At 32.3% G+C, this 17200-nt stretch overlaps 1 protein-coding gene across 2 annotated transcripts in view; it reads right to left on the reverse strand.

Annotated features, from left to right (window-relative positions):
* LOC145260299 (kelch-like protein 6) overlaps positions 1-16923 on the reverse strand; it is a 36782-nt gene extending 19859 nt beyond the window's left edge. The window contains exons 1-2 of one of the 2 annotated variants that reach the window (XM_080118151.1): positions 16703-16916; positions 12190-12273 (exon numbers count right to left, since the gene is read on the reverse strand). The gene's annotated coding sequence lies outside the window, so the exon portion shown is untranslated. Of the gene's footprint in view, positions 1-12189; positions 12274-16702 lie in introns of both variants that reach the window. The other variant, XM_080118152.1, reaches the window with a different exon arrangement.
* Between the last annotated feature and the right edge of the window lie 277 nt (positions 16924-17200).

A 17200-nucleotide genomic window follows, 5' to 3' on the forward strand; every position in this document is an offset into this window, starting at 1 on the left:
TATATATAATATAAATATAATATATATGTTTGGAGGTACAGAATTTATATACAGTTTTGAAAATAATAAGCGGAAGTTTCTCAAGAGATCTTTCGGCTATCATCTCATCAGGAGAAAATCGATAGCGTACAAAATAATATGTCGAAAATAAAAAGTTCTAATGGGGAACTTATTGAATGTGCCAAAAGTACGGGGACATTAAAATAAATTTATTAACGTTTAAAAAATATTAAAATATTGGCACAACGAGGGGGGGGGGAACGGGAGAAAAGAACTTTGAATCTTTTCTCCCGTTTTTTTTTCCTGATTTTAATAAACCACCACTCACACAAACATACACGCACAACAATTACACGTAATAACCGCACACACACACACACACACACTATCGTTATTAATTTTGCTCAGACTGTCCCTTCTGTGTCTGAGAGTGTTCTTAGATAGGTTTTGTATCGGAATGCCTCCGCGAAGCATCGAAAAAAAAAAAAAAATTGATTAAAAGAAGGAACAGTTCGATTTTTGACCAAAGTTAACATCATGAATGCATTTGAGCAGTTTTATCTTCGCACAAGCAGAAGGACTCGGCGTATAAAAATCAACGGTAGGTTCTTTGATAAAACCGGTGCGCGTTCAAAATGAATGTTTCCGTTTAGAGCACAATTGAACCATAATACTTGATTTTTATATTTTAAACTTTAATTCATTCAAATTTTATAAAAAATCGATAGTAGGTTCTTCACAATGTATTGTGAACTAAGTGATATATTTCCCCCCAAACCTCTGGCCTTGATGGAGGAGCGACTAAAAATTGCTGCTATGCTTTCAAATGATTAGCAAGGGGAGACTTGATTCCAAATATTTGTTATATCTCCCTTCTTTTGGAAATAGGGTACGATTATGAATATCCACAGTATAAAATAATCCTTATAAACCGAAATTTACTTTATGTATGAAAACAAAGAGGGGAGATATAACATGAGAAATATTTGGAATCAAGTCTCCACTTATTTAAGATCATTTGAAACCATAGCAGCAAGTTTTAGTCTCCCCTCCATCAAGGCCAGAGGATTTGGGGAAATATCAGATATTTTGTAATTCATATGCAAAACTAGGAAAATAAATGACTATGATTGAAACATTTTATGTCTAAAAAAAAAGTGTCAAAAATAGGCTCTGGATGATCCATTTGATGTGCGACCTTAAGGGCAAATGTCACATAGCCGACTACACTGTTCAGTTCATTACCTTTGCAACGAGCCTTCATTTGTTAATTGTGATCAATAGTCGCCGAGATTTGGAACATAAATTTGCCCCCAAAAAGTGGTATATACATGTATATTACACACTGATAGCCAAATTGAATATAGAAATGCTCATATCTTTGGTTCTATGGACGAAACTATTAGGGTGGTGCAAAAAATAATGTTTTTATCATATATATATATATATATATATATATATATATATATGTGCGCGTGCGCGTGTTAAAAAATAAACGACATTTTTGAACCAACCTAATGCATGAAAATTTGCAGACATTTTGAAGATAAAATTTTAACCATAGAATAAAATTATGACAATTGGTAAAAAGAACCTATATTTTCAATCCAATAAAATATGCTCAAATTTGCCTACATTGGTATATATAGTGTCCTGACAGGCCAACTTCAGTTTTGCTGCTTACGTTGTCTCCACCATGGCCTTGCCAGGCCGCTAATAAGTAAATTTTTACTTTGTTTCCACCAACTTATTTAAAATGACAGTTTTTCGAGAAATGAATATCATATTTAAATTTTGCGCAGACAAGTAGTTTTCTAGATATTAAGAAATATTTTCCAATGTATTACTCAATAAATGTCAGTGGTATTCGCCATTCTTAACATGAAAAGGAGGGGCTGTTTTGTAACATGCATGCGCTTTAGTACTTTTCGGTTGGAAAAACATGACCTTCAGTAAAAACTGATTACATTGGATTATAAAGGTCTTAATATACAGAAAACTACTTGTCTGAGCAAAATTTAAATGTGATATTCGTTTTCAGCATACCTGAAAACGTTCAAAAATCATTTTAATAGGAGAGTGTTGAGATGGAAAGAAAGCCTACAAAGCCCGCAATGCCTTAACATATTTAAATTGGAGTTCAGCACCATGCAAAACTGCTAAATAGACATACACAGAAAATTGACAAATATGGTAAAATAGTCCCTTAAATGGAGTGTTTTTATTAGCTGTAAAAGAGCCCCTGGGGCACACCCAAGAATTATCGCGAAGTATAGACAAACAAAATTATATAGAAATCAGTTACAACTTTTCAAAGTTTTATAAAAATCCAAGAGATCAATTTTTTTAATAAGCACGAGAGTGTCAATTTTAGCCATTTCAACCCGAAAGGCAGGCCTGGGGGGGGGGAAACTTAAGTTTTTGCAGAAAATCCGTTCTGTAACTTTTTTCTTTTTTACTCATCATGTTTAATGTTTGTGTAAAATTTCAAAAAATTCCAAGGCATAGTTATTGAGAAAAGTACGAACGGACAAGGGTGAATTTACAAGTCCACCCTCCAAAAAAGGACCAAAAATTGGAACTTAGCAAGCTTAAGTCAACTTATCCGGGAACCAACACGTGTGCTCAGTCGCAAAGGAGACAAATAACTAAGAACTTCAACCTTTTTTTTTAATTTATGTTTACAACGACATTTATATTCTCATTGTTACAGCTGTGATGTCACCCCACGTGATCGTCTTCTCGCACGTCATCCACGCCTCTAACGTGATTTTTTTTTTTTAAGTCTTTATTCTTTTCCCTGCCGGTGACGTAATTTCGCATGCAATTGCATACGCGCGTCCGCGCTATATTGCAGCACTGAGAATTAAATCTAAGTTCTACAACTAAATTTACCAATTTCTTTATCCACTGCGCCACGGGTGCTTGTTCAGAGTTTAATAAAATACACCTGAATATGGTCGGAGGTTACGTCGATGGAAACATTGAAAATAACACTGAAGATGCGAACAGTTATCTGAATAATAATCCAAATTACTAAAAATATCTGCCAAATAAAATAAGGAATTGCATGTTCGTAAAACAAAAATGTGAAACCGACTAAAATATACTTTTTTCACCTTTTGACTAAGATCAAAGTGTATAATCTGTTCTATCCAAACAGGGTACAATAATATCATGCAATCTGCATTCGCGCTGGGCGTCCATAAAATAGAAACGGGTCACAAACGTTTACAAGGTTTTTGGAGATAGAGGTCTATAGTCAAATACATTCTGAAATTACATTAAATTGGATAAGTACGTTTCGTTTTGAACAAAAGTGGTACAATAATCTCGTGGGCCTGCGTTCGCACCTGACGCTTATGGGATGTTGACGAGATTATTATACGAAAGTAGTGTTTGTTTATGTAACGTTCAAGACTCCCGTTGTTTAAAAATATCATTGAATTAACATTCGTTTATCCAAACGATAAAAAAAAAAGGAGAGGGAAATTAAATATATGTCTTCGAATATTTAATTTAACGTCTATAGCCCAGAAATGCTTGTTTCTTTACTAAAGAAAAGGAGAAATTATTTTAAATATTTATATAATATTAAGTTAGGATATAAAGATTTTCATTTTCAGAGTATCAAGTAAGATTTTATTTATTATCAGGGAAAAAACAAACAAACAAAAAAACAAAACAAAACACATGAACCTGGGTTTTGTTCAAGATTCCAAGCAACTTTTTCAATAGAGAATTTTTTTTTCTTCTTTTTTTTAAATTTGTCCCTAGTCGTTCAAGATCTCCAACAAAAAAATCTCTACCAAATTACTCAGCCAATTTCTGGTCTAAACATTTGAAATTTTACATAAAGGGTATTCATACATAGGGCAAGTTTTTTAATCGGTTTGGGTTGAAAATTTTAGCTGCCAAGGGGTCAAAGTTCAAAAGATTTGACCTTTGCGGTCTCTAACAAACTATTCAGCCAATTTTGGGTCTAAACATTTGAAATTTATATATAACAGGTATTCAGACATGGGGGAAAGCATTTTAATCAGTTTTCGGGCGAAAATTTGCTGCCAAAAGGTCAAAGTTCAAAGAGTTGATCTTTGCAGACTACCAAACTCCTCCGCCAGTTTTGGGTCTAAAGACTTGAAATTTTAGAAGTAGATAACTTGAACATGGGTAAAGCTTTGTATTTTGATTTGAGACTAAAATAAATGTTAAGGGGTCAAAATTGGAGTCAAAGGTAAAAAAAATGACCTCTGCGGTCTCTACAAAATTACTCAGACAAATTTTGGTTTAAATATTTGAAATCTTACATAAAGTGTATTCACACGTAGGGCAAGTTATGAACAGTACATAGGGCCCGAGCAAAGCCGGGCTGAACTGCTAGTATATTATAAAGTTATAGGATTTGATGTCTTGTTTATCATATTAGAAAAAATAGTTAAGTGAAAAAGGTTGGAAATATATTAATTAATGACTATTTTAAATAAGCAGACGACGCTAAGAAATTCAATCACTCCATGTATGTGTCGCGCTTTGGAAGTGACTATGCGAGTGACAGTGTACGATTTACGCGAGTTGAGCATTGTAGCGATTAAACGGAGACGTATATGAGCATTGTCTGAAATATTTTGGTTTCAACTGTTTATTGTAAGAAGATCTGGCTTTTTAAAGAATTTAGGTGGATTCCAGAAAGATCATTCCGAATAAATCCAGAAAGTTCTCCAATTAGTCTAAAATATTAGTTTTTCATTCAGGATAGTGTATGCGCAGACGACGTGCGCACAAACGAATTTACGCATTTTGATTTTGGATGCTGAGGTGTAAACATCGAACACTACAATTTTAATAATATGTATTGACCATCAAGTAACAAATATTCCCCAAATTTCAGTTTCCCTTTGGATGTTAACTTATTGACAGCCAAATACAAAATGCTTAAAAACATCGATTCATTACCAGACCGCGCATTCTTCCGGTCAAAAAGGAAAAAAAAAAAAAAAAAAAAAATAGGGTACTTGTACAGTTTAGTCAAGACATAAATGAAAATATCGAAAAAAAAAAAAAAAAAAAAAGGTTATATTGTACGTATCCGTTTTGGACTGAATATCCCCGGAAAAAAAAAAAAAAAAAAAAAAAAAAAATCATTTAATTTGATCGAGTAGTTTTTTATTTTTTTTATTTATTTACAGCGGAAAAACAGGTTCTTATGAGAACGCGTTGAAGTCAGCCATTATGAAATTTGCTGAACACGCCACGGGGAGATAACTCCATGTAAAGCGCCGATACTCCCTCCCCATCTTTAATTCTAGCTTTTCTTCCTAAAAATCGAGACTTTTGCTCGGTATCATAGCAAATTTTTTTTTTTTTTTTTTTTTTTTTTTTTACAGCGAAAAAAAAACTACTTGATGAAATTAAGTGAATTTTTTTTTTCGGAGAACTTCGTTCCATAAGGGATACGTGCAATATAACCTTTTTTTCGATATTTTCATTTTTTAATGTTTTGATTAAACGGTACAAGTACCAAAAATAGTTATAAAATTAATTTCTAGCCAATAAAAAGTTTCCGCGCCAAAATAAGATGAACAGTTAATTCTTTTTCGAGCCTACGGACGGATATAAAAACACTAGCCTTTGTTTTGTGAATTAGAAGGAAAACAAATCGGCAGAGAGAAAAATTCGCTCTCGTTATAAGAACCTGATACACGCATCGAACTTACTCCCCACAAAACAGAAGGAAGATATATAAAAATAAAAGTACATTCATAAACATTTCTATTTAATTCCTTTTTTCCTTTAATTTCCTCAATGAACTATTCAATTTGAACATTCTCCTTCGAAGCTAATATTTTGTTATATATAAAGTTTGCTTTTAAGCTTTGTATTTGTCTGTTTTGACATATCTACATGGAGGTTGATAGATTGCGTGTTTTAATATTTTAATCTTCATATGAAGGCATAAAAGCGGTTCAAAACTTCTATTTTGGGAATTTTAACCGTTCTGTAATGAAAATGGTAATAATTTATTTTTAATGAATTTAAAAATCGCAGACGATCAAAAAATTTTAATTACGAAATTGCTCCATTATAATAATGATAACACCCACAAATCCGACCAATTTTGCTAGTATTTTAATATTAGTGCTTGCTACGCCAGGTGAAACTTAATATATGAAATGTCGGCACTTTTTTTTTGTGTTAAACCCATCGTAATTTACTTCTAAAAATTAGATTCTATTTTTCTTTGGCGATTACATGTAAAATGCTAGAAAAATATTAACAGAAAATGAAATGTAAAAATTAGATTTTAGAGTGTCACTTTCATATATAAATTTAAAGTAAAATGAGCACCTACTTCGCGAACAGTTAGCGGTAAATAGAGACGTGTAACAGTTTGTTTTCAATTTTTCTTTCGAAATTAAAAATTCTGAATTATAACTAGTTAAAAAATCACTTTCTTTTACGACTTTTTGTGTTTAAGATTAGATTAGGTTAGATATACCTACATTTATCTATGGATGACCCCCCCCCACTTCAAAATCTAAAAATGTTACTTCATCACTTAAGGAAAAAAAAAGTTCCACACCTCCATTTTTTATTTTTTTATTTACACGAATATATGCTTAGTTACACCATAAGCTTTTAATTTCTCATGAAAAAAAAAGTTGTTTTCATTCACTACTAACTGGTCAAGAACTGTGTACTCATTTTACTTTGAACTATAGGAAGGTAATTCCACATACTAGAATCTAAGTATTACTTTACTTGTCCGTACGTCCAGTGTCACAAAAAAACCATCATCATCGCAGACATTGATTAATGATAAACGAATTACCTCCCTTTATAGTCGCTCTTTATTAGTTAAAAATCATTTTGTATATATTTTACATTGGGACCACCTCCACAATTTTCTTTAAAATAGCACTTTGAAAGGTCTTCGACTATGCTGAATACGAAAATCTCATTTAAATTTTGCAAAGACAAGTAGTTTTCGAGATATAAAGACCTGTATTATGCACTGTAATTCACCATTTTTGTATACGCGCGCGGTAAACAAATATGTGCACCTCCACAATTTTCTATAAAAATGATAAGAACGACTTTCGGAATAAACATCACCAAGCTCAACATGTTAAAAATTGTGGAGGACCTAATGTAAAAATTTATTAAATCATTAAAACCATTTCTTCTCAAAAAATTAAAAATAAATACGGCAGTCTGTTTGCGGTTTCAATTGGTTATTTTATACTTAAAAAAAAATTGTTGAAAGGAGACTAAGTTTTTTTTTGTTTATTTTAGTTTCTTTTTAAAATAAAAAAAATTGTACAAGTGAATTGACATTTGTTCATTTATATATAATATATAAAATTTATTAAAAAAACAATGTGTTTTGTTGAATTTTCATTGAAGAACTAAATTTTTTAAAATCATTGTAGTTATTTTTATTAATTTTATTTATGCGCTTAAACAATTTCTATGGAATTTCCACGGGTTCTGCTAGTCCATTAACTTTTTAAAAATTTCCATTAACTTTTTAAAAATTCATTCTTTGCGGATATTTCTGCATGCTGTTTATATGTAATCACCATCAAAAAGCATCGTCTAATATTTGTTGTGATTAAACTGTTTAAATTACATCCTGGAAAGGTCCTGGATATGACCTTAAACTATATCCAGTTGTGAGGCCCCAGTTTGCGGGCTTTGGGAAGTGTTGAGCCACCCTTTGATTACCATTGCTCCCAGGTCCACTCTGACTCGGAGTGGTAGTACCTGTTAGGGTCCCAACTATGGGTTAAATAGAAACTGACTTGAAAACAAATATATTTTATTAAAAAAATTTTCTTCAATCTTTGGATTCGGCATTAAATAACCCAAAAAGGGTTGATATGCCGTAAAACAAAAACAATCAACCAACCAACATCCTGGAAAATCTCATCAGTATGCTCTGTATTTAAGAATTCAGGTGATCGGTCATCTCTCTCTCAGTACAGACCAATAAGTCCTGTGCGTCATGAGTAAGTTACTGGAATTTGTTAAATAGAAAAGTAATCAACCACCTCAGCAAAAATAACCTACTTAGTGACATGCAATATGGCTTCTGTTCTGCTAGATCTACAGCAGATGTGCTTACGGTTATATCTCATAATATTAGCGAATCTCTCGACGGAGGCTTCCTTGCTAGGGCAATTGCTATTGACATATCAAAGGCTTTTGATAGAGTATGGCATAGAGGTCTACTTCACAAGATCTCCAGCTACGGTATAGCTGGAAATGTCTTCTCAATTATCAAATCATTTCCCTCTGATAGGTTCATAAGAGTAGTGGTTGATGGACAGAAATCAGATGTTCATAGTATTAATGCTGGAGGGACTCGGGGGTCCATCCTGGGCCCAACTCTCTTCCTGATCTACATCAATGATATTCCAAATCACATTCTTAGATCATTCGTAGACATTTATGCTAACGACACTATCATCGTTGGCAACAATTCAAAGGCCGTAAACGACCAAATTTTCTTTGACTCTTCTGATCTTGAGCATGTGGTACAATGAGGGAAAGAAGTGGCTGGTTACTTTTAACGCATCTAAGACCAAGCTTCTATCTTTACGTCATCAACGCTCTGAACCTCATCTGGCATCAATTAAAATGAATAGCTCTAGTCTTAGGGAGGCTCCATGTTTTGACAAGCTTCTGGGCTTGACATTTACTCCTGATCTGAAATGGAACACATAGACAAGGTCGTTGGAAAAATGGTGGGATCCTCCTACTGGTCCAGTAGATCGATCACCGTTTATGCAATTCTCTATGTAGTTATTGAGAAAAGTACGAACAAACAGGAGTGAATTACTTGGTCCAATCTCTGCTTTGTCGGGGGAAGGGCAACCAAAACATGTTTTGTTATTTTTTAGAAATTTAAAAAACCGTAACCCTTTGTATGCTTAGTGTTGCACCCCCATTTTTTTTTTAAATTAATATAAACATTTTTGTGATGCTTTCAAATCGTAAACTACTTCGGTAATTTCCGAGGTCGACTCTGGATTATCCATCAATACTAGATACCGACTACGTAAGTACTTAAATTGTGTGTGTTCTTATGATTAAAAAACTTAGTCTATCGTGAATTTCAACGTGAACGGCCATTAGCAATTTTTTTTACTGAAGACAATGGTTTTTGGAATTCGCTAAAAATTTACTTTTTATGATTCTGAAGATTATATACTTAAAATTGAACATCAAAATTCAACTTAAAAAAATGTTTTTAATAGACGTGTGTCTAGATTCAATTGTAGCATAGACACCGTTAAAACATACATTTTTTCTTTCTTTTTTGCACAAATTTTAGATAAACGATTATCTAAAAATTGCATTTCTCCCCCTGAACTAAGCTTAGGTTTAAATTTTTTTTTAACGTTTGAAAATTTTAATTTTGAAGATTTTCTTAATGACGGACATGTTTTTGTTAAGCGGGATCAAATTAAGGACTAGTAGGTTTTTTTTTTTTTTTTAAATTTTTGCAATGACGGAACTCTTAAAATGTAAACACAGAATTTGCTTTGAAATGCTACGCTGCATAAGTGCCGAAAGTAAATACCCCCCCCCCCCAATTGTGAGAAAAATAAACAGAATTTGTTTGGAATGCTATTGCTAAACTGCGCAAGAAAAACGCACAAGTTTCCGAGATGTGCACAGAACAAATAAGCTTTAAGAAACCTGGAAAATGCGAATTTCAAAACGAGGCTTCCTTCCTAACATGTCGCCATCTCGATTCAAATCCGCTCGTAAAAACTGAATTTTTGAGATCAAATAAAGAGAATTAAAACTACTTAAAAAGCACCAAAATGAGTCAGGTAGGCTCTGTCAAAACATTGTGAAGAAAGGAACGCATGATCCAGTAACGTCAGACGTGTTAACTATACGAACCATGGAAAAGCAGAAGCGACTCAGTGATTTTTTAAAAACCTTTGTTTATCTTCTTCAAACTGCAATTAATAATTAATTTTTATTATAATTTTGTTAGGTTTTAAGATTTACAGTTTAACGATTAATAATATTATAAACATTTGTATATTAAATATGAAATACTATTTTACTAAACTGTTCATTTGGTTAATTACAGGTTTCCATACTTTTATTTGGTAAAAAGAGACAGACATTATATATGAGAGTGGTTTATAAAATGTTTATTTATGCAATAATATTTTTAAATCGGTTTTAATCTGGCGATAAAATAGCTGGCAAGATCATGATCATTTCTTAATATTGAAAAAAAAAAATTACAATTAATTAAAAATCTATATTGTAACGGAACATTTTTAAATGGAATTTTAATCGTTTTAATCTTAAAAATTAATTAATTTTTAGGAAGTTTCTTTTTCTTGACAATTCAACTGATAATAGTATATATTGATTAGAAAAACGCTATTTAAAAAACAAAAAATATTAAGTTTATATCAATTTTTTAATTACAACTTCAAGGTAAGGTTTTGTTCAATACGTGTATTTGAACTTAAATATTTTTTTTACTCATTTTAACTCTTTATGTTTCATGATAAATAAAAATTTCGATAGATTTAAATATATTTTGTTCAAATTTCAAAAAAATAAATAGGGGGCACGCGCAAAAAAAATATAAATATTTCTCCTCATATATTTTAGGGAAACTGCATTTTATATGTAATTTCATTCTAAAATGGATAAGTATCGAAAATTTCACGAAAATCTGACCATTAGTTGATTTTTGCTAGATTTATTAAACACGAGTATGTTTTCACGTTCGAAATGCTTACTACATGGGAACGTTATTTTAAAGCGCCAATTATGTAAACACGATTTTCGTCTCGCATTTTCATTATTTTCATACGATGAAATTTTTTTTTAAAATTATTACTAGTTTATTTTGCTCTTCTTTTAAATGGTACACAAGTTATACTGATAATATTAACTGATAATAAAGTTACATCGTATTACATATAGGTGGGGGGAATTATGTGGTGAATTTTGGAGGTGCCTACAGATAAGTATAAAAAGTAACTTTTATTGGCTACGGTAACATGTATAGATATTTTTTTTTCGCATGGTCGTTTGTTGGCTTCTCTGTTAAGTCCAAAATAAAAAATATAAAAGTATAAAAAGAAAGTTCGGTAAATATAAAGATAAGCTGTTTAAACAGAATGCGATAAAATGGTTCTGCATTGTTTGTTTTCAATATAATTAAATGGGGAATCATTCAGTTAAAATCACTTTTTTATTATGAACGTAACCTTAAGAAAATACGCTTGAAATGCGTAAATGTGCTTAAAAAAAAAAAAAAAAAAAAAAAAAAAAAATCACAATTTTAACAAAATGAAGTCTTACGGGGCTGAAAGTTTTGCATTATACATGGGACTAAAAGGGTACTTATACACAGAAGATATCATGCAATTTTTAAAATAGTATTTTCAAGTTAAATTAAAGTTCTACGATATCGTTTGTTTATAAAATTGTTAGGTGAAAGTACAAAAGTTACAAAACACTCTCCCCACTTATGTTAAGGAGTTTCTAAATAATAGGGTTATTTCAGCACGATACCTTAACCTTCCCTAGTGGGACGTTTAATCGGAATCGGGAACCGGAAAAATCAGAACTTTTTGGGGTACTGGATTCGGAAAATTTTATGCCTATTTTCCGATGCCAAAAACGATTTTTGTTTGTTTTTTTATTTGATTTTGTTTAAAGCAAAATCTTCCACGGCTGTTAGTAATGATAAATTAATTTTTAACACTAAAATCTATCGATCACCTCCACAAGTGTATCTTTTTACGTTTGAGAAAATATTTGCACATTTAACATGTATTTTTACGATACTCATGCAAATATAACTCTTTCGTTAAATATATAAAGATCTTTAAGAACCGGAATCGGTAATTGTATTGGAATCGTCTCCTCACTATTCTCTGCATCAATATCACTAAAAGTTTTAAAACGGATTTTTTCCCTACTACTACGTAGTGAGTCTTTGATTAAGACTTCAAAATGTTTTTAAATTTCAATCTTTTAAATATATATTTTTTATTGTGGACTGACTAGCCTGGGTATCCGGCGCTGTCCGGGTATTTGGAGGTGTGTGTTGAGAGAAAAAAAGTAGTAGTAGAGAGGCAGGCTCGAAACTGTGACGCGAAGGCGGAAAAGGAAGTGAAAGAAAATCTGACGTCTTACCGCTACTCCATGACGCGACCGGAAGTTCGGAACGTTAAAATTCGGCAAAGTCAATCCAATCGATACGATGACTTGCAAAAATGACTATACAAAAAAAAAAAAAAAAAAAAAAAATATCGACCCGTTGTAGAAACCTGCCCGGTTGAGGGTGAAGGAATTAATGTTTTTGGCCAAGTTTTCGATATTTAGCATCCGAGATTCCGAGCTACAAAATGATACCGATTTCATGAATATCCATTGCCTCTGTCGAAAGTTTTAGGCATGCATGCACACATAAAAAAATGAAATGTATTTCAGTATGTCTTATTTGCTTTTTCTGCCTCTACTTCATATTCTTTTTGTCCGTTCTTTAATGATCCTCTTTATTTCTTAGTGATCCCGGTTTTATTTTTACTATTGCTTACATTTTCATTCCTAGTCACGTATGCTCAGCTCTAGTTATATTTTAATATTTCAAAGTTTTTATTCTTGTATTTTGTATCTTGATATACACTTTATTTCCGATCTAAATGTCTTAAGTCAGTATTTATCTATATTTTACATTTTGTATAACTCTGGCCCCTCTCTTCTGACAGCTTTGAAATGCCATGGCCTAAAGAGATTTTCCTTCATTACGCATTTCTTGTTGATCCGATGATATAAAATTACTTGTAACTTTTATTCCTCAACTTATATTAAATGAATATATAAAACTGAACCGTCCGGACTTGCACGATTTGACGGTAAAAAAGAATCGGCCGATTCAATGTCATAACTATACATAAGTATTGAAATACATTATCTGATAACTGTTTTGGTTTCGATTCTATCTGATAGCACTCAAGTCATTTCTTTTTAAAACTTGAAAGCACTACTATATATTGGGTACAATACGACAATAGAGAACTGGCTCTATAATAAATTTATGCGTATTTTACGACCTGGCAACGCCTTGCGGCGCGCTAGTATATATATATATATATATATATATATATATATATAAACAGACACAAGTTTATTCGAATTTTGGTATTCATGCACTTATTGATCCATGCTGAAATAACGTTATTTAAAAATCCATTCTTAACATGGAGAGGGGAGGGTGTTTTGTATCTATTCTGTACTTACAATTCTGTACCTTACAATTGAATTAGAAAACATCAAAACTTTAATTAAACTTGGAAATACGATTTAAAAAATTGCGCGGATCAGTAAGTGCATTAACACCCGAATTTTTGAAGAAACTGTTTAGACCTTCGATCCTTACATTTACCTAATGCCCAAATTGTAGATTTTTTTTCAAGAGTAAATGCAAGGAGATAAAAGATTATGGCAGTTGCTAAGAATGAAAATAAGGAATGAAAGTTACATTAAAAAATGAATATGTGAACTCGAATTCTATAGAAAAGACAAGATATACCAACATTTGCAGAAGATTAAAATAGTCGAGATATTCCAACGCTTATAAGTATAATTAATACTAGCAAACCATGGCTATCCATAGGATATTAGCATTTTAACGGAGAATCCAGAGTTAGTTCCAAAAATGTCCGAATCAGTTTACGCTTTGAAAGCCACCTTTTCTCTTTTTCGAAAAGTTCTATTTTAAACTTTTTAAAGGGACTAAATTTCTTTAACCGTAAACTTTAGCATGCTTAGTGTCGTCTGCCTTTACTTTTTTTTTATTGTGGGTTTCTAATTGTAAACTACTTTGGCCATTTTTTCGGAGTAACTTGGAATTCTCCGCCAAAGTACCGAAATCCTGTTGATAAATGCAATTAAGAGTCTTAACAGACGAAAGGGCGATCAATGAAAAAGGAGAACAAGGTTCATTTGTTAAAAAGATGATCGAATTATGTCGTCTTTACAATTACATGCTTAACCGAAAGAAAGAAAAAATTATCGGGTAGAGATCTACTTAAATATTATAACCGTTCTAGTGATTTTCCGGGATAGAAAACAAAACCAAAAAGGTTAAAACAAATATACAAATGTTACCAAAAAGATAAGGTAAGTTTCTTTTACCTACCTGGATGGATTTGGTTTTAACTTATTTTAAAGCGTTTTGTTTTAGTAATTAAAAATGCAGATATGTAAAAACGTTTAGTTAGAACGAAAAACAAGATGGCGGTTTCATTCGAGCCTCAATAATCACTCAAAAATCGAAAATTAAAAAAAAAAAAAAATACCGATAGAAACACAAATAAATATCATCAATCGTGCGAAACTAATCTACCAGTATTTTAGTTTATTTTCGATGTTTGAAGGATCATCGAGGTTTGCCTCTGGCTCAAATCAGTCATTTTGTTTTTCGTTTTAACTCGAAGTTTTACACCACTTATATTCTTAACTAAATAATAAAAATACTTTAAAATAAATTAAGGTGCTAATGCAGAGAGTGATCCGCGCTATTTTTTAAAAATCGTATTTCCACGTTTAATTAAAGTTTTATGATGTGTGTGTGTTTTTATTCAATTGTAAGATTAAAGTACAGAATAGGTACAAAACACCTTCCCCTCCCCATGTTAAGAATGGCTTTTTAAATAACGTTATTATTTCAGCACGGCGGATCACTCTCTGCATGAGTACCAAAATTAAATAACTTATCCAAGTAGGTAGAAGAGTAACTTATCGTGCCTTTGGTTATAGTATTTTTTAAATATTTTGGTTTATTTCGTGTTCATCCCTCTTGCTTTGTTAGCTATTCTGAAAAATCACCGACGATTCTCATTTGCTTAGCGCGTCTGGTTTTGGCACACCAAGGATCTGTCTTTGGCATTCTAGCTGACATACCATGGGTTGACTTGATAGCATTAAGCCCCGTTTTGTTAAGATGATATACAACCAAGCTCAGCTTTATGTTGTACTCGCCAGGTATAGCTATATCATTTTAAGGAGCGCTTATTGCCGAATGGCCGCTCTACCAGGGAATACTGACGAATCCGTTAACGGCTATTTTTATACCATAAAGAATGGCTCTTCAGGAGAGCTGATTCCCTCCCCCCATCTTCTTGCCCTGGGAAACGAGTAAATAGCAAATTAAAGTTATCTTTAGAATGTGGAAAGAAAAAAAAATCATCGGTAGAGATCCAGAATAGTTAAACTCTACATGTTAAGAATGGAGGCTGCTTATGCAATTATGTTACCGTACTATTTTTCAAATAGTATTTAAGTTAAAATTTCACGGTATTTAAAAAATTTAATTGTTAGGAAGTACAGAATAGTTACAAAACACACTCCCCCAGGTTAAGAATGGCTTTCAAAATAACGTTATTTCAGTACGGTAACTCAAGTGCATGAATACCGAATAATGGGTTTCTAAATAACATTTGAAAATCTATTCTTAACTAGGTTTTGTTAACTATTTTGTACCTTCAACATAAAACAGGTAGGCTTTGTATTTATGCAGAATACGGACCGTACTGAAATAATACGATTTAGAAACGCAATCCTAACATGGGAAAGGGTAGGGAGTATTCTGGGTACTTATGCACTTATTGGACCGTGCTAAAATAACATTAGAAAACCATTCTTAACATGGGGGAGGGAAAAGCGTTTTATAATTATTCTGTACTTTCAAACAATTTAAAAGATGTAAATTTAGCTTGAAAGAAATACCATTTAAAAATGGCGCGTTGCAATAAGTGAAGGAACACCGTATTCTGTACTTCTAATAATTTAATAAACAAATACCGTAAAACTTGAAAAATCGTATTAAAAAACAAACAAACAAAAAAAAAAACAAGACAAAAGCAACATGATCCGTTCAAGTACCAGAGTTTTATTAAACAATTAAATCCTTTTTTAAAAGTAAAATACTAAACTTAATCTATATTTATTTTTTTATTCTTGAGGAAAAAAAGGGGGTGGGGTGGGGTGGTAACGATCTTTTAAAATCCGATCATTTGTAGGTATTTCCGCGTAATAGGGATTGTTTTTTTTTTTCAAGCTGAATTAAAGTTTTACGGGAGCTTATGAAATTGTAAGGTGAAACTACAGAATAGTTACAAAACGCCCCCTCCCCATGTTAAGAACGGGTTTCTAAATAACTTTATTTCAGCACGGTTCGCATTTTGCAGAAGTGCCCATTTTTTAAAAGTCACATTTGTTTCATAACCCTGAAGCACTACCCAAAACTAATAAAATACGAGTGACCTTCTTTTGACAGAAGGAAACATGGCGTTGATTTCTTTTTCAACAAAGCCAAGACAAAATGGCGCTTTCATGTTTTAAGAAAAACATTAAAAGTGAAAATTTCATTAATCTTACCGATCACAATTAGAAATATAAGAACTTTTACAAGGTACACAAGAAATCTGAACAATGTATATAGAACCTTATTCGGGAGTCTTAATAGCAAAAAATATGTATTCGCCATAACTATACGGACAGGTGCGACAATTTATAAGCAACAGATGAAAGAAGTTGAAAGAAATTAACGGAAAAAGTACATAAAAAAGAAAAATTAAAATAAACCTGGACAAAATATGTTATTAACTTTGTTTGATGTAAAGAAAACCAACACTTGATTTACCTGGATGTTAAGCAGGATTAATCCACTTTCTGGTCAACCTGTTCGGATCTAAAAGTTAACGAACATGAAAAGAAAAAGAAAGTGCGTAAAGTGGTCGAGTCCACTTGCTCAGGTGATTGAGCAAAAGGAGGGGTGGAGAGTAGGAGTTGGGACAGTGGACGAGTATGAATTAGTACAGGACAGTAGCCCACGGGAAAGGTCGGAAATACACACTCTCTCTCACACACACACACACACTCTCTCTCTCTCTCTCTCTCTCTCTGGTGGTTTTGTATGCTTGCGGATTCAAACGGTAAAGTCCCAACCTCTACTTTGAATAATACAAAACAAAAAAAAAACAAAACAAAACAAAAAAAAGATCCAATGATTGTTAAGTGGCGGGAGGGCTTGTCACACAAGTGTGTGGGTGTGTTGTCGCCACCCGTCAATTCATTCAATCTATTCATTCTAGCTTCATCTCGCCTTAACCCCCCACCCCTTCATCCTTAGTCCACTTTC

This window comes from Euprymna scolopes, chromosome 36 (assembly GCF_053919585.1).
Source record: "Euprymna scolopes isolate OS-2025 chromosome 36, ASM5391958v1, whole genome shotgun sequence".
NCBI lineage: Eukaryota > Metazoa > Mollusca > Cephalopoda > Sepiida > Sepiolidae > Euprymna > Euprymna scolopes.